Genomic DNA, 18171 nt, shown 5'->3' with positions numbered 1-18171 from the left:
TTGTACAGCCAAGCTTGGCTAAACGGTGTAAAACAAGCCTGGGCCAGGCTGGCAGTTCAGTGGTCAGCCAAGCTTGGCAAAACGGTCTAAATGCATCCTGGGCCACACTGGCAGTTCAGTGGTCAGTCAAGCTTGGCAAAACGGTGTAAATGCAGTGTGGGCCAGGGTGGAAGTTCTCTGGTCATTCAATCTTGGCTATACGGGGAATTTACAGACTTCTCCCAAGGAAGTCTATGTTGTCATTCAAAGGATGTTTTTGTGGCATAAGATATAGTCAGACATCTCCAATTTTTGGTGCTGTGTGCAGAAAAAAACTGGTTGCTACCTTGTTCCAGATTTAGTGACCCACGATTAATGGAGCTGCTCCAGTAATTTTCTCAGAATACTTAAACAATAAAATGAAAGTTGAAAACATGTGCGAGCTGCTGTATTTATTGTGCAGTTGGCATGCAAATGAAGCTGCAAAATCAAGTAAAGTTTGATACAGTGGTTTTTTATTTCATGTTCAGTACATGGTGCTAGCTTATGCCCCGAGTCCCACTACAGCGACAAACAGAAACAAATGACGACAAGTCTCAAACATGAGTCTTTCGCGATTTGACAGGCTTTGTGGAATAAAGGAGGCTATGCTTAAAAACAAGCATCATGCACGCGAGGGTATCTTCGACAGGCTTAGAATCACTCATGCTTATTTCATGAGCACCGAACGAATAAACGCCTGCCAAAGGTACCATCACGGGCATGCTGAATGGGTTGGAGGCTTGTAGCTGTCGTTTGTTTCTGTTTGTCGCTCTCGTGTCCCACTAGAGTGACAAAGGCTGGTTGCTGGTCGAGTATCTGCTGCCTGGCAACTGGGCTTCACAGCTAGTAGGTGGCTCTGCCGATTCGAGTACTTATGACAGCAGTTGTCCATGGTTCACCCCATGGCCACTTCATGGCTGTGACGTAGAGCTGGATAGCAGCACCTGGAGAAGGAATAAGATAACCAGTGATGCATGTTTAGTAAATATGTTTTACATGAACCATGCTCCTAATTAAATTATAACACAGCAGAAAGGCCACCCAAAAGGTCTTGGTGGTATGTTCAGTCTCCTTCAATATAAAAGACGTACTAAAAGCGCGTGGCTGTGATGGCCGTGGGCGCTATGTGCGCTCCACGAGATTCTGTTCTGCCTCGAGGAAAGGACGCTCACTCGGGGCTGAAGCGGTCCTGAACTTGTTAACCGTTTTTGGTTTAGGTTTAGACTAAAAGTTTGCTTTATCGGCATTGCGCCCAGAGATGTGATCACGGAGGCTCGAAGTAAGCATGCTCATTATTGTTTTCGTTATCAGTTGTTTCTGGTGTAAAATTTGAAAACAGGCACAAATATTAACGTTACACCTGAGTCTCATATTTGAAAAATAAAATGTCTTGAAGAGCGGAATCATTAATCAGAAGGAAGGCATGGACCATGCTATTTAAAAGTGAAAATAATTGCCTTGACTCGGGCCAGTTTCTCTCGGACAGCCATTTCAGAATTAGTTGCTGTGACATAATGTGAATGAACTGCTCTCCACCGTCAACCCGAAAACTGATAAGTGTGCATTGCGCTTTAGCTGAGCACTACGTGAGTTCCCCCTTGGGTAGATTGGGATCTCCCAGAGCACACACAGTGCCCCCACCAGTCACTGCCTCGGCCAGGCGCTCCCACTGGGTCTTTCATACTGCAGGAGAATACAGAACGCAGGAACTACAGAATTTGACAGTGACAAGCATAATTTCCCTCCATTTGTAGAATACTACTGTCAGTAAATGCAAAATAAAAGCCAGTTAAAGCACCTCAATGTGAACACCACATATAACATACAGTACTGTGGAAGGTTGCTCAGATCGTTTGAAAGCAGACTGAATTGCCGCAAGGGAATTTTCTTGTTTCTCTTGATAGTAAAACCAAGCCATAAGTACAACTTCACTGTAAAGACAATGTTTTCTATCTGCTTTTCTTTAAATGCATAGAAGTACTTTTTGGTATTTATGTTACCTACCTCTAAAAAGATAAAGGACCAGTAAAAGGAAACACACAGACACAGTTACGTACAAAACAAGCGTGTTGGTAAGAGTAACTACACATGAGGAAGATACATAGAAAGGGGGGACGGACGGACGGACAACTTTGTTGTCCGTCCCCCCTTTCTATGCATCTTCCTCATGTTTAATCACAAACACAGCGCTTTGTCTTTGCTTTTACTGGTCCATCTTTTTTTACACTGTTTTAACCCATTAAATATGGCCATCAACCAACTTGCCCAACTTTACACCTTGCTACCTCTAAAATTGCAATATAAAGTGGTCTCAACTTCCACTGACAGCCCTGAAGCTATAAACCCACAAAAAACCAAATTCCCTAGTAATTAAAACAACACAAAAGAAAATCAGATCAGAAAAACATTCAGTCTGATTTCATTATATTGAATCAATAAATACAATGAATGTGAGCAAGAATTCTTGTGAAAATGTATTATAAACTTTCAATGTAAAATGGGATGAGAGTCCTACTAAAGCAACCAAGAGGAACAACCGACCCCAACACGACTTAAATACATTCAGCATGCACACGAAGATACCTTTGGCAGGCTTCCCATTTTTCGAGGCTCATGAAGTAAGCACAAGTTATTGCAAGAATGCCAAAAGATATCTTTGTATGTATGCTGCATGGTCTTGGGGCTTAAGATGGCAAGTTGGCTATTCATCACTGAATAATACGCCAAAAAAAATACAGACACAACAAAGGAAGATCTGGAGAGGACACGGCATAACCTTCAACTGAATGGTTCATATAAAAAAACAAAAATACATATAGACCCTTTCAGGCAACATTTCACGGGTGCGCCGCTGCCACCTTGACGTCACGTGATCCTGCCGCCATAGCCGACCTTCAGTTTCTCGGAGTTGCTCCGCGTTGTGTGCGGCACCGGCCACCACCGGAGCTTTGTTCTCGAGTTCTTTTACGTTCTGCGTTGAAATTGTGTGTTTGCTTTAGGTCCTTTTGATATTTCGGGCTTTCATTTAATCATTTGATATCTACATTTGAACATCGCTCTTGTATTTTGTATTTTCTTATTTATAGAATGGAATCGGACAGCGAATGGATCGACGATAAAAGATTATGGCCTAGGCTTCAGAAACCATTAAGTTCATCACATTTTGTTTTTATCGCTAATAAGGGCAGTCAACCCCATTGCGACACATAAAAATTTCAACTGACGCTGTACGGCTATCGCAGTCGTGCTTCTTGCTGCATGTGCGAACTTTAGACATTGTTTCCGTAAGTAAAAGCCGAACTGCATGTAAGTGCTCAAGCGAGCAGCGAGACGAGCAACGGCGACAACGACGAGTCAGCGACGAAGATTTCTTACTGTCGCCCGTTGCATTGCTCGGTTTTTGGATTTCTAGAAAACGTCGCTCATCGTCTAGGTCGCTTGCGTGCGGTTTGCCTCGTCGCGCGACTGATTGAGCGAAAGCGAAGCGAGTCGCTTGGCTCCTTGCTCTCCAAACCACTTGCATGCGGTTTTCTAGAAATCCAAAAGCCGAGCGCCGCGACTGGTGGCTGTGTGAAACTTTCGTTGCTGACTCGTCGTTGTCGCTCGTCTCGTCGCTCGCTAAAGCGCTTACATGCGGTTCGGCTTTTATCTATGGAAACAATGTCTAAAAGCGCGCACATGCACTGAGAAGCATGACTGCGATAGCCTCACTGCCAAAAATTTGGGAAATTTGCGTGCCAAACCAACGACGGGCATCTGGAGATAGCCTCACTGCGTCAGTTGAAATTTTCATATGTTGCAATGGTGTTGACTGCCCTTTATTAGCGACAAAAACAAAAGAATGTGATGAACTTACATGTTCTCTGAAGCCTAGGCCATGATCTTGTATCGTGATCCATTCGCTGTCAGATTCCATTCTATAAATAAGAAAATACAACATCTATAATGAAACATAGGTATCAAATGATTAAATGAAAGCCTGAAATATCAAAGACCTAAAGAAAACACTCGGCTTCAACGCGGGACGTAAAAGAACACAAAAACAAAGCTCCGGTGGTGACCGGTGCAGCACACAATGCGGAGCAACGGGGACAAAATGAAGGTCAGCTATGGCAGCCCGTTAAGCACGCCGACTGGTGGCAGCTCGAGTAACTGACTCCCTAAAAGCATCTATACATATAAAAAACTGACTCTGCTGGCAGAACACTGTAAGGTCAAAATGCACTTCCTCAGAAACCAGTGCCACTAGTCCCACAGAGAGTGAAATTCTGTCAGACAATGACACTAAGGGTGCACCTCAGACAAGAGTTGTTACCCTGGTATTTTATCCAGAAGGTCACCTAGCAATTCACTGTGTCCATTGTGAGTGCAAGTCCAACTTAGAAAAAGACTAGTGTCATGGGCTGCTACAAGACAAAAACAAAGAGGAAAATTCACAATGCCTTCTTGATGAAATCCTAGAATAACAACTCATGTGAGCACACCCTCATTACTAACACATGACAAAGAATTCCACGGTCTGCAGAGCCGATGACGCTCGTTTCTGGGGGAGTGTGTTCAGATGTCGCATCAGCCCACTTCACATGGCGCAATTTCGCTTGCAAATTTACACCTGTGACATCAGGCACTGCAGCTTCCCCCATGCCTATATTTCACTGAGTGAGTGACGTCACAACAGCAATCTCGCAAGTAAAATCACACCATGCGAATCAGGTTTACAGTGTTCTGACAGCATGTGTCACTTCCTATCAGTAGATATATTTTTTTTTACCAAACTAAACTATTCAGTTAAAAGACGTGTCCTGCCCAGATCTTCCTTCATTTCGTCTGTGTTTTTTGGCCTATTATCCAGTCTTGAGGCATATCAGTGTCAGGTGTTTTTCTTTGTAGCTCTAGTAGGACTCGGGCAGGGTGGGTAAACAGTCATGTCTCAATAATATGGATACTCTGCTATATAAAAACCGTTTTCGGAGACCAACCGGGTAAATACCCTCATTTTGTCCTGTTATTATGCACAGCTCACATTATGGACGCCTCTGGGTAGGAACAGAGGTGTCCATTTGCATGAGACATCACTGTCAAATTCCCTAGTGTTGAAATTAATGACTGCATGCTCTGAAGCCACGTAGCAGGCTTCTCCACTGAACACTAATGCGTAGTGGTGGCATGGCAGATGTTTGTGGCTGCAGAACACACCGCAGGCAAATGATATCCAATGTGGACAATCATGGATATTTGACATTAGAATCAACCAACAAATAGGCCTACATGTTGCTGTCACAGAATTGAACGATTTTTTTTCATCGTTAGCTTCCGTTTTGTGTAAGATGCACGAGTGCCGAAAACACGAGCTCGAAAGAGAAGAAAAAGAAAAAAAGAAGGAAGGCGGAAGCTGCGTAGAGCTAGGCTTCAGTGGTTGGAACAACAAGCAAGGCTTAGTGGTGTGGGAGGTCGAACCCCGAACAAGGCTTTGTCAAGATGGTTGGTGGGCCCTGAGCAAGCTTCGACAACGTGCATGTGCTTGTGAGCGAGCGCTGTTCGGCACTATAACCACCCAAGCCACCACAAGTTCTCGACTCCGACTGGTGCCGCAAGGGACTGGGACCACCACCGACATCTTGCGACCATGATTCGACTTTCCTCATACGAAATGTATGGCGTCTTTGATTTGGCTTCTGTTCCCTCTTTGTTACGCTTTCGAAGCTTTTGTGATTTTCTTGCCGCTGCTACGAAGAGCAAAAGGCTTCCAAGATATGTTCCTTTCCTTTATTTTCATTTTTTTATGTTCGTTTGTGCGTCCTGTGCACCTTTTCTTTAATTTTAAATTTCATTACTAATAAATAGTGTTTCGAAATGCCAGGTACAAGTCACTCTCAATTCCTCCCGCCTCTAAGGAATCCATCACCTAGGTGTGGCCCTAGCACCTGGACAGCGGTCCAATTCAGATTACAAGTTGGTTTGTTTATGGCATCTTTTCCAACCGAACCTGTGACAAACTGGCATCCACTACAGGACTTGAACCTGACACAAGTTAGTCACAGGTTCGATTGGAAAAGATCCCATAAAAACAAACTTGTAATTTGAATTGGACCGCTGTCCAGGTGCTAGGGCCAAACCTAGGCGATGGACTTCCCGAGAGGCGGTAGGAACTGAGAGTGAGTCGAGCCTGGCGTTACGGAACACTATTTAATAGTAATGAAGTTTAAAAGTAAAGAAAAGGTGCACAGCACGTGCACACAGTCGTAAAAAAAAAGAAATAAATAAAGGAATAGAACATATCTTGCAAGCGTTCCCCTCTTCATAACCGCGGAAGGAAAAACACAAAAGCTTTGAAAGCATAACAAAAGGAACAGAAGCCAAATCAAAGATGCCATACATTTGGAGGAGGAGGAGAGTCCAATCATGGTCCCAAGATGTCGGTGGTGGCTTGGGTGCTTGCAGCGCCACACAGTGCTCACTCACAAGCACAGGCACATTGTCTAAGACTTGCTCGGGGCCCACCAACAGTCTTGACGAAGCCTTGCTCGAGGTTCGACCACCCAAACACACGAAGCCCTTGCTTCGCGTTCCACCACAACCACACCGTGCGCGGGTTCCACCTTCTTTCTTCTTGATCCCTTCCTCTGAGCTTGTGCTTTCGGCACTCGCACATTTTGCTCAAAACGGAAACCAGTAAAAAGAGTACAAAAGCCACTGAATTCTGCGAGAATTGTTATGACTGTGAATGTCTAGAGGGCAAAGTTGACATTTGCAACAAAACTTGAAATAATAAGGCATGTAGAGAGGGAGACAAAGGTTTGTGTCACTGGAGCCCACAAGATCTTTGTAAACTACTCAAGAAACGGTGTGACATAAAAGCGCGACAAAAGACATTCTGATGCACGGCATATTAAGACATCGAGAAACCACTACAGAGGTGGTTTAGAGATGTCGGGGCAAGCAACATTCCTATATTGGGACAAATCTTCTAAAGGAATGTGAAAAACTCCTTTTACTCTTGAAGTGAAGAATCTTCTAAAAGAATGTGTATGTGATGGGACTATTGTGCTGGCAGTGCCAGCGCCGAAAGAGAAAGTCAATGGCTCAACAATCAATTGAAGCCAAGCATGAAACCAGAAATAGTTAAATGCCTTGCCTAGGAAATTGGCCTGCAGTGACAAAAGCATCCCTGGCAAGCGATTCACAGTTCGCATGGAAGCTAACAGAACAAGGCCCAGATATCAGAGCTTTTGAAAACCAACACGGATGGCACCACAAAAATGTATCCTTAGTGATGGGAAAGTTTAGAATGCCAAATAGTATGAGCTGTTGTAGTAAAACCATCATATACGTATGAAACATGAAATCATGGATGACTCGGGATCTCTTTGGCTGGGTCTTTGGTGGCTCGTGGACAGGGAAGCCGAGTTTGTGGATAAGCGTCCCAGCGTGTGCTTACTTGGTGACATGTGCCACTTAACACTATCCAGTTCTATTCTAGCAGCCAAACACGACATCCAAGCTGCATCCGTTAGACCAAGGCATAATTCAAAGGTAGTCTAGATTGTGTTTACCATTTATAAATGTCCAGGCACGTCTGCAATTTAGCACATCCAGAGGCTTTCAGAGACAGTCACAAGAGCCAGCAGCTTGCTTGGGCAGCTCACTGTCAGCCACTCTGTTCTTCCATGCACCGTGCCACCTCCATGAGCTCCCACTGAAAAACAAAAGAAACAGAATCAAAAAATATACTTGTAATAAGAACATCTCAGCAGCAAAGGCTACGTTATGGTGCCTGGAATGCGCCTCCAACTGGTTCGTTTCATGCTGTTGGATGTTGCAATCCTGGCATGCTGTTGGATGTTGCAATCCTGGCAGTTGGTCGTACAACTTCTGGCAAAAAATATATGAGCTAACGCAGCCGTCATTGTCCTCGCAACATTCAAAATCCTGGCTGATAAAGCTCCCATGGACTGTCAAGCTGAGGGATACCCTCTCTCCCCCCCCTCCCTTTTCCAGCAGAAACTACCTCAACTGCCATGATGTTCACAGCCCGGAAAAGATCCCCTAGAAGTTTATTCAGGAGCAACTAGGGTAGCTATAGAGACAAGCTCTCGCACTATGAAGCCATTCCACAAATCTGCCATAAGCAGCAGCAGTTCATTGAGAGTATAGAAGTTTTCCTTGTAAATACATCTCGAGATGAAGTTGCATCTCTGGATTCTACCAAGACTCTAGTTTCCAGCAAAGATTTACGTTGGCAGGCCGGCCGAGTTGCTGAGTAGGAGGAAGGTGCATGTGCCACACCACACGAATCTTTTGCTTACATTCAGAGAAAGGAAGGCTGAACTTCCCTGATCGATACTGATTAGGCTGAAAATCTTGAGACTTTTCCAATTGCCGAATTCCTCAACAATACCAATTTTTCAGCTCATAGACACCCTGCACAGGGTTGAGTTAGGTACTAATGGTCATTAACAACTGCGTGAATTACTGTACACATATGCTGTAACTATACTAAAGCCCAACTTATTCTAGTAACACACAACACTATAAAACTACCAAAAAACACCGAGCATGCACCCGTGGCAGAGTAAGCGCTCTAACCCCTACTTTTGAAACATATCACCTCATCTAAGGACATATTAAAGCCTATTCCTCTATTTTAAGCAAGTTAAAAAAATATATGAAAGAGACATCAAGCGCCCTGTCCCCATGGGCGTTTATCTCCACGACTGGCAGACAGAATGGGGATAGAACGAGTAGAACAGCAAAGCAGGAGAGGAATAGGAGGGGTGCAGTCGAAAAGAGCTAGAAAGTGATATACTTGGGGACAACATTCTGTGGCAATGGAGCTAAAGCTAGAGAGCCAAAGGACACCATTTCACTGCATAGCTGAATATAGTTCAACCATAATAATTTGCTGGGTGGAACGTAACCAATTAAAATATATGTAAAATTGTTCTGTTTAGCTTTGACTTTAGAATGTTAGCATAACATTAGCCAGGATGTGCCAAACCTAGAGCCTTTCCTATTTAGCTATTTTGTGTTTTCTTGGTTTAAATTCACCCTAGGTTTTCTAGCTCCCTGAAAAATTAAAATGGCATTTTTATCGTGCGCATCTTTGGGCATCATCAGTGTGGTGAATTGTAGGTACACTCTGTGAGCTCGCCTCTTTGTTTGACATGTAAGATTTTTACGAAGTTTGGCAACCAAGAAATCTTACAACAAACCAAGCAAGTGGTGTGCAACGTGTATGACAAATGGGACAGTGGGAACCGGGACTCCCTAGTTATTTTCGTATGCCGGTTGGCAAGCAAGCTCACTGGTGTGTGTGAGCAGGGGTGGGGACCGAGCTCAGGACCCCTGGGTTCTGCAGCGCAATCCTCGCTACACATATTCTGAGCTGTGGTGTGCCAGTGACCCCCTAGGGCCAGCCATAACTGAATGCAATCCAAATGGAATGCAACTTTGCGTCGTGGAGTGTGCATGCTTCTATTTCTGTATATTCCTCCTGCGCAATAGTTTTTCAGCACCAGAAGAGTTTACAGATAACTGACCTCAAAACGCGGCAGCACTCATGAAATTTGTTCATGTGGCAATTTGGGTCAGGTGGTTCATGATCATTGACTAGCGCCAAAAAAATAGACAGGGTCAAGAAGTTGCCACTGGCACACTCGCAACTAACATTATTAAAAAAAAAACAATCTGTTACATTGCTGTGAAAAATGTCAATCATGATTACAACCAATGTGGACCTCTATCAAGAAATTCATATTCTTTTGCTGATAAGGTTATGGATGTGTCACTTGTACAATTCGTGCCTTCGGCTATAATCTCAAACACCTCGTGTAGCTTTCTAGACATTTTATCTGAGTATCTGGCCAAAAATTTGGTGTCATTAAATGATGGGAAACAAGGGCAGCAGCTGATGTGTGTGGTCGCTGCAGCAGCGGCCCTTGGAAAAGACAAATGCAAAACTAAACACTGCAAAAAATTCACAGAATGCACGACCAAAGTTGTGTACGAAATCCCAATGTCATATGGTTCTGTGTACACAGGTCAGACAGGCCTATGTATTAATGATCGCGCCCACGAACACGAGGTGGCCACACAAGCGACTTCCATCACGACATCTGGCCACATACTGCAGACGCTGCTTTTGCTCCCAGTCGTTTAAGGACACCAAATTTTTGGCCAGATACCCCGATAAAGAATCTAGAGAGCTACACCAGGCGTTTAAGATTAAAGCCAAAGGCACCAGGTGTACAAGTGACAGATCCATAACCTTATCGGCAAAAGAAAGAATTTTTGATAGAGGGTTGCACCAGTTGTAGTCATGACTGACGTTTTTCACAGCTATATAAGAAATTTTGTTTTTAATAAATGTTAGTTGCCGGTACGCCAGTGTTCACGTCAAATTTTTGTCTAGGTATTTTTCCGGCGCTTATCTACTATCATGAAGTTCGCAGCTTTTCCTGATTCGACACTGCCTATCTTCGTCAGCTGAGAGACAAATTCTAGTAGATTGACCCCGGTAAAATCTACCTTGCAAGTCTGTCCGAGTGTTTCAGTCAAAGTGTTGGCTAACGTTTAAAAACGGGTTAGCCTTCAGAAATAGATCTGAATATGCCTGCATGCTCGGCGTTCGCGGTTCAGGTCCCTCAACCGCAATCCTCGTACAAAAACATGCACTGAAGCAACTGCGTGGTTGGCACGCCAAACCCTAACTAAAACCAAAACCAAAAACTATTTGGTGCACTAACACAGAGCCATTAGCACTGCCTGCCTCCCCCCTCCCTAGCTTTCTTTTCATGCCAAAAGTAAGTTGTGCCCAAAAAAACATGGGTTGCTTTTTTGTTCTAACTCGGAAGAATAAATTTAAGGCTTTATAACAAAAACAAGCAAATGCGTAAGCAACCATTCTTTAGGGTGTTAATTTGTAATCAAAAAAAGAAAAAAAAAACAGACGGTTTGTTTTTACGTGTTTACACAGTCAACTAGCTTTGCAAATGGCAGCTGTTTGTAATTCCGTGGTCAGACCAAGCGACCACCCGACCATGTACACCTTTGCTTTATTACCTACCCTATCCCCCAGCTCTCCATGGTCATCGCCAATTTAGAGTGGGCAATTGCTCGGTATATTACAGTTTGTAATGGTGTTATTTGTTTAGGAAAACAAAATGTCAGATAAATACCAGCAGGGCCCTGCGGAAGCGGTGCATGGGCCCCGTTTCACCTTTCACAAAGCATCCTGTCTTGAATGGCAGCAGAGAAACAGGTGGGGCTGATTCGACTGCAGGCCTTTGCTGAGTTGATGGCTACTATCCAGACTGGCAGCTGATCGGCATCTTCCAGCCACCTGCAGTTTTTTCTTGATGATACAGACTTCCTGCAATACCACGAATAAGAATCAGACTGATATTCTGGAACAAAAAAGAAACCAAAACTTGCTTCACAGATCAACAAAAGAACAAGTGCCAACATTACGCTTCTCTTGTTGTCGACAGTGTAAAGACCATGATGACAGCACCATTAAACTCAACCAAACAAGGAAAATGAGCTTCTTCATGACGTAATTGTATTAAGAACCAGGCATGCAGCCGGAGGGGGGTAGGAGCCTACCTCACCTTTGTTTTATTACCTACCCTATCCACCCCCCCCCCAAATCGTCCATTTTGCTGGGCCCTCCTCTCCCCCTCCCCCTCATACAGCATTTTGTCTTGGGTGCCCCCCCCCCCCCCCTCCCAGTACAAAGTTCTGGTGAAGTGCCTGTTAAGAACAATGTGCATGTACAGCTTAGATACCTACTGGTACCTTAAGAAATCCCAGGAAGCTAAAAACAAATTAAACACCACTTAAAAATAGCACAGCTCGCTTGATAGGTACATGCACAGCAATCAACAAGCTTCTTGACGTGTTCTGCAGTGCAGGGATACACATCAAAAATAAACACCGGGGATGTGATCGAAATCCTTTGGGGCAGTGCAATGCGCAAGTTTATCCTGAAGCTACTGTTTGCGCATGCGCCTAAGAGGCATTAAAGCTGGTTCACACTGTTGCAACTGACTACGACCGAGTTGAACAAAACAGGGTTTTAAGCCGCTTACGACTGCACTGCCATTACTGCTGGACGGCGTGGTCATAAGCTGTCACAAGAGGCTTAAAGACTGGTTTTGTCGGAGTCAGTCCTAGTCGGGTGAAAGTGTGGACCAGCTTTTAGACTAAAATTGTATCCAGCTTTGGGTCTTTCCACAAATGCTTTAAGAGACTCCCTTCAACTTTACCAGAGCCTCAGGTATTTATATGTCTTAGTAAGTAAGGAGACATCACATTCAAAGTTGCATCTCCTTGATTTGTATGTGTCTCTGCAGTACATGTGAGAGCGCCTGCCAGATGTGTGTGTTTCTATTGCAACTTTTGTACCACTGAACGTTCTATACCAGACCAGAGCATTTTAATCAAATCATTCAACCTCTTTCCTCAGCCCTGTAAACTACTTGTGCACCCACGAGTTCCACAAGTCACGAATGTAGCCGGGGTAAATTAAAACGCCGCTAAGGCAAGCAATAATAATCTTTATTAGCGACAGTAGTACTCTGGGTGGCTCGCAAGGCTAGACATATATACAGGGGCCCGTGCGCACGATCGACTGCTAGGCAATCAACCAGAGCAAGATTATTAAAATAACAAACAAGCAACAAGGAAGAAAACAACAAGAACGATGAGATTAACAGGGCTCTGTCAACACTTTTAAGAAACTCTAGGCCCGCGCGCCTCAAACCCAACGCCACGCACCGCAGGCCGGCGTGAGGCACACGCCGTACACGAGCACAACGACGACGCCCAGCTAGGAGCCTGTCCTATCTACCCGCCAAACGCCAGCGCAGCCAGCGCCACACGCCAGCGCCACTCGAACCGCGCCATCCCGCTGGACGCGGCGCGAAAACCAAGTGCGCGCAGGCCGGGAGTTTCAAAATACTGGGCACAACTCAACGCTGTCGCTAGCATGACAAAGGACAAGACGACACGCCAAAGTCAAAACCACCCGAGTCATCCCGAACACACCTATGGCGTTCGTTCCAACATCCCTATTCAAGCGTTTGACAACACAGAGCAGTTCACTGATAGCAACGCGTACTTTAGAAACGATCTAATCAGCGTCTCTGCAGTGCTCCGTTGTCGCAGAGCATTCACAAGACTCTCAAGATAGCGGCGCCGCCGCCGCCAGTCAGTGCTAAGACGATTTCAATTTTTTCGACTCAAATCGCAGAAAAAAGTGAAACATTATCCGCATTACGGTGGCAACGTGAGCTACGTTGTTCGGAAGATGATCTAGCATATCTTGGATATTCTTCTAGCATGCATTATGAATATGAAATCGGCAAAACTTACCTAAACTCGGACCGACCGACGCACTCCGAGAAACAGGCCTTTGTCTCCGCTCCGGCGCGAACAAGGATCCGGAAGCTGCTTTGTGGCTTTGGATTAGCACGAAGCCAAGGACTGAATACGACGTAATAGTTTCGGTTTCGACCCCACTCTATCACAGTTCATATTTTTGGGGCCGGTGTCACTGCTGTGGACATTACCGCAGTTATCGTGCTCTGTACGAACTTTGAAGTGAATCGAAGGCGAGCAGACATAATTTTCCAGCTTCTTCTCCTGTTATACGCTGCTTGATAACCTTTGTTTGCTGATTGAAATGTACATCAACTTACGTCCATCTCGTCCTTCAAACATACGGTGTTCATTATTTTAATTCAACTTGATTTCTCATTTGTAAAGACATGTAATTGCTTAATCATTCACTGGATGTTTGTTTTGAGTTGTTATTTTTTGCTAAAAAAATGTACGTGTTTTTTTGTTTGTTTGTTTGTTTTTTTGTTCATTTTTTTTTTTTTTTTTTGTAGGGGGGGGGGGGTTTGGTCTGAATTACACGTCGTGTTTTGCGGCTCAGTAAAACGGGTTGTTTTGAGAAATTCAAGATCACGTACAGCCGACAATACACCAGTGATGTAGATAGAGGGGAGGAGGGAGAAGCTTTCAGGGTCGCCCCCCCCCCCCCCCCCCCTTGGAAAATATTCGTGGCTGCGTCGCTAAATGGGCAAAAGAGAAAAAGAGGCACTGCGTTTTTTGCCTCATAAGCATACACACAAATCTAAAGAGGCGTGCATTTTGTGCTTCGTGTGGGATTTGCTGAGCACGACTTTCGGTGGTTTTGAGATGAAGCAGCTCCTCCCATCTCTTTCCACTTTTGCAGAGCAAACGCTCGAGAGGAGCCGACCCCCTCCTCAACGTTTACTTTTAACCTGTCACCGAGTATGGCTTTTTTCTTTTTTCGTGGACCTTTCAAATCGCTACAGCTCGCAGTTCATACAGCGGTGTAATCCAGTTGCGAACGTGCTGTGCGTGTCGAAACAGAAGACATATGTTTCCCTCCGGAGCGGGATCGGCGGCCGAGTGGGCTAGAGCACACCAGCTCGGAGCACGTGGAGCGAAAGCTCGTGCTACAGAACCCAGGGATCCTGGGTTCAATAGACCGATCCCACCAAGCGTTCCACGCATGCGTGACGCCGAAATTACTGTAAATGATAGAAGCAGACACCAGTTCACGAGACAGCTCATGCCAGCTCGTGCTCTGCTCGCGCAGACCTCCAGCAGAATTGTCGCGCGTGCAGAAAGACTACAGCTCCCACGATGCATGGCGGCAGCGGCGGCGTACTCAAACTAGATGGTGAAATCGGTCTATCCGCACCCCTGCCCGTTTCGATCTGGATGAACATCCTACCGGCGCGCTGTCGTGTATCATTACTGCGTGATGCACGTTAAGACCCCGCGCTATCCGTTGTACTGCATTGTCTAAAGGTTTAATCTACAGCTGGGAGACTCGTCGGCCATTGAGGTAGACCAAATTCTAGGCTGTATAAACATAAAACAAACCCCAATTTTTCTCTGGAGCCATAGCTACAGGCTGTTTTCAGCGCACGCGATCAGCGCATTCAGTAAACTAAGAACAAGAGCGCGCCCACGAGGCTTTGTGTTGCCTCTAATTTGCACGTGCTCACCCCCGCTTTGACAAAATTGGAGCCCTGCAGAAGTTACGCTAACCTCGTGCACCGCCGAAACGTGCCCTACATGTCCTACACTTCGTTTCACACTCAGTGCGAGCGAAAGCAATGTGAGGTCGATGTTGACACGTCAAGAGCTCTCCTTCGCTCGCATTTATGATGAAAGAGAGAATAAACAGTCATAGAACAATGAAATGATTGCCATATATTTTTTGTTGTGTGATAGATGGCAGGTTAGATGTATGTTTTGACCGCTTAAGCTAAGCCTATTTCGTATTTACAAATTCTGATAAGCATGAGTCCATGTGGAACCTATCCAAACGCGGATTAAAACCCGGCTTGATTAATTTTGAGATGAAAATAAAAATGTAAATAAATATTACATTCGCGGTATCCCTTACTTTGTTCCGATTCCTTACATTGTACGCATCAGTGACATTAATGCGATGGCTGATTCGTAAATGCGATTTTCCGTGGAATAAACTTCTTTTTTATGCACTTGATCACTAGCGCCACCTGCACATACCTTTGCTTTACGCCACGCGTGGCCAAGGCTTTAGTAACTTTGTGGTGCGGTCTGTGCGGACCGCATTCCACGTGTGTCGGCGGTGTCAGGTGAGTCAGATGGGTCGTTCCCACTTTAAATAAATACTAAAAATCAGTTTCTTATACTGCGAAGTTTTGACGTAGGTGCAGCGAGAGCAGTCTTGCCTCTTCTTGAACTCATAAATACCAGCCAACATCTAAGCCTTTCTCGTGGCGAAGATTCGCGTGCCGCGTTTCATTTGAAAAACTAAAGGCTTAGCACATGTCGGTTTTAGAAAGCATTTTTTGCCTGAAGCTTCTGAGGCAAGTTCGCTCTCGCGAATAAAACGCACCACCAGGCTGCAATTACGAATCATGTGAAACTGATTTTTGTTGTTCATTTAAAGTTTGGGACGATCAATTTGACTCAAGCGCCCGGTCATACTTTTCAGTCTGTAAAGAACGCGGGGTCTGAGCGAACGGAAAACTGAACAGGCCTGTTCAACGCCGCGGCAAGGTGTGCAGGTTTAGTTAAAGAGCATGTTTTTCACAATATTTTTCTTGAAGCGCCGACTGAGTTGCGATTAGTTAATTTGTTCCGTGTCAATAAAGCCCGACGATCGCGTCACGCCAACAAACGCGATATTTTTTGAAAAGAAAAGGAGGAAGCGGGTCCTGGCCCAAGGTCTAAGCGCAGATACTCGTGGACGAAGCTATGTCACTGGCTATGTGATAATAGCGCAAGAGTCAAATTTAAGCGCAACTTAAGAACACATTTTAAGTTGATGTTATATAAGTAAAAGTGGCGGTATCGAGCACTTCAGGGCGCAATGAAAAGCAAGTTCCAGCCAAAAAATAATGAACGACGGTAATTGCCCGTCGTTGCTTAGCGCGCTGAATCTTGCAAAAATAAACGACACCCAAACAGTGGCGTCACTAGAGTGAGCGGCACCCGAGACGGTGGCCCGCGGCGACACCCTCCCCCCCCCCCCCTTCTCGTCGCCCGCCTCCATCCCCCCCTCGCCCCTCCAACCGTCGCCCACTGCGCCCCCCCCCCCCCGCCCACCCCCACCGGCCCGTAGCGACACGCCCCGGAGCGCTGCACCCGGGGCGGTCCGCCTCGCCCTCCCCCCCCCCCCCCCCGCACCCCCCTTCACTGCACCCGAAGCCACTCCCCGGCAGTTCCGTATAATCCTGGGGCCAGTGAATACAGTGAAGCGCCACGAAATCCTTAAACGTTGGTAGCCGCCTGTCTTCCCTGGTCGGCTCGGACCAGGACAGTACAAGGAACGCCAAGGAAATCACCTCCCTGGTAGTTACGTAGAATCCCGGGGCCAATGAACACGCTGAAGCGCCACTAAGACTTCAATGTTGGCGGCCGCCTGTCTACCCTGGTCGGCTCGGACCAATAAAATACAAGGAATGCCAAGGAAATCACTTCCCTGGCAGTCCCGTAAAATCCTGGGGCCAATGAACACACTGAAACGCCAATGTTGGCGGCTGCCTGTCTACCCTGGTCCGCTCGGACCAAGAAAAGACGAGGAACGCCAAGGAAATCCCTTCCCTGGCAGTTCCGTGGCATACCGGTGCCCGGGAAATACGGTGAGACGCCAGGCTGGCAGTTCAATGAATTTCCTGGGCGGTCCTGGTCCAGTCTACTACGGCCAAGGCCCAATCCTGGCCCCAGCTAGCCCAAGCAAGTGTGCTGCTTGGGTAGCTGCATGCATAATAACAAGAAATTAAGTTAGTGTCGTACCAGAACTGTACAAGCAGCAGGTTTGTTTCTTGTACGTTTTTCCAATACGGTAACCCCTTTTTTTTTGCTACTTGGGTGAAACACGAGCTGGGCCAAAGTGCGGACACAATGAACATTGCACGATTTTTAGAAGAAGTGGTACCCCATCTCAAGCAACAGTGTCGACAGGTAAGCCATAAGAGGCACAGAATCAACGATTTGGGACCAAAATTTAGGTCACCAAACTGAGTGGAGCTGAAGCTGATAAGATCAATCTGGGTTGACTCAAGGTATGCCACAACCGTCTGGAAAATATTTGCAAGGGGTTCCCGGTACACCGAGATCTACCAAGACTGCTAGAGGCAGCCTGTACGTGACTGCATTTGGTTCTAACCAATCGATTAACTTGTTTCCACTCTAATCAACAAACCATGTGCCTATCAGATTTAATTCATTGTTGTCTTTTAGTGTCGCACGCATGCACCTAAGTTGCATGCGCTCGTGTTAAGACCAACATGAAATTTTCACGTGGTAAGCTTTTGTCCAAGATTTAAGTCCAATATATGTCAAGAGTAGACTTAGTATTTGTTCCTATTAAGTTTGATTGCAATAGTGCCTTGCCATTTCTTCTTTACGGCGATTTACTCACCTATCAAGTCCTTAACTCCCTTTTTAGGAGCCTTCCTCTTCATTGCCGACCCAGTAAGGCAGCAGTTAGTCAGGGCCTCAGTTCCAAATACCATGACCCCGAGTTCCTGGACGTAAATGGATAGCTGCTTCGTGTCGACATGCTTCAACTGCGCTTCAGGAAGCGCAATGTCTCCAAAGGTTATCTGAAAC

At 45.6% G+C, this 18171-nt stretch overlaps 1 long non-coding RNA gene across 2 annotated transcripts; it reads right to left on the bottom strand.

Annotated features, from left to right (window-relative positions):
• Positions 1–477: 477 nt before the first annotated feature.
• LOC115318982 lies at positions 478–13454 on the bottom strand. 2 transcript variants are annotated; one of them, XR_005716130.3, is made up of 4 exons: positions 13396–13454; positions 11199–11392; positions 7575–7717; positions 478–965 (listed from the first exon to the last, which is right to left on the bottom strand). It is a non-coding gene; the product is annotated as an uncharacterized LOC115318982 (long non-coding RNA). The 2 variants fall into 2 exon arrangements; XR_005716131.2 differs by having other exon boundaries at positions 707–965; positions 11240–11392.
• Positions 13455–18171: the final 4717 nt, after the last annotated feature.

This window comes from Ixodes scapularis, unplaced genomic scaffold (genome assembly GCF_016920785.2).
Source record: "Ixodes scapularis isolate PalLabHiFi unplaced genomic scaffold, ASM1692078v2 ptg000292l_1__unscaffolded, whole genome shotgun sequence".
Lineage (NCBI taxonomy): Eukaryota > Metazoa > Arthropoda > Arachnida > Ixodida > Ixodidae > Ixodes > Ixodes scapularis.
The sequence above is the reverse complement of the archived record's forward strand: the minus strand, read 5'-3'. Positions and strand labels throughout refer to the sequence as shown.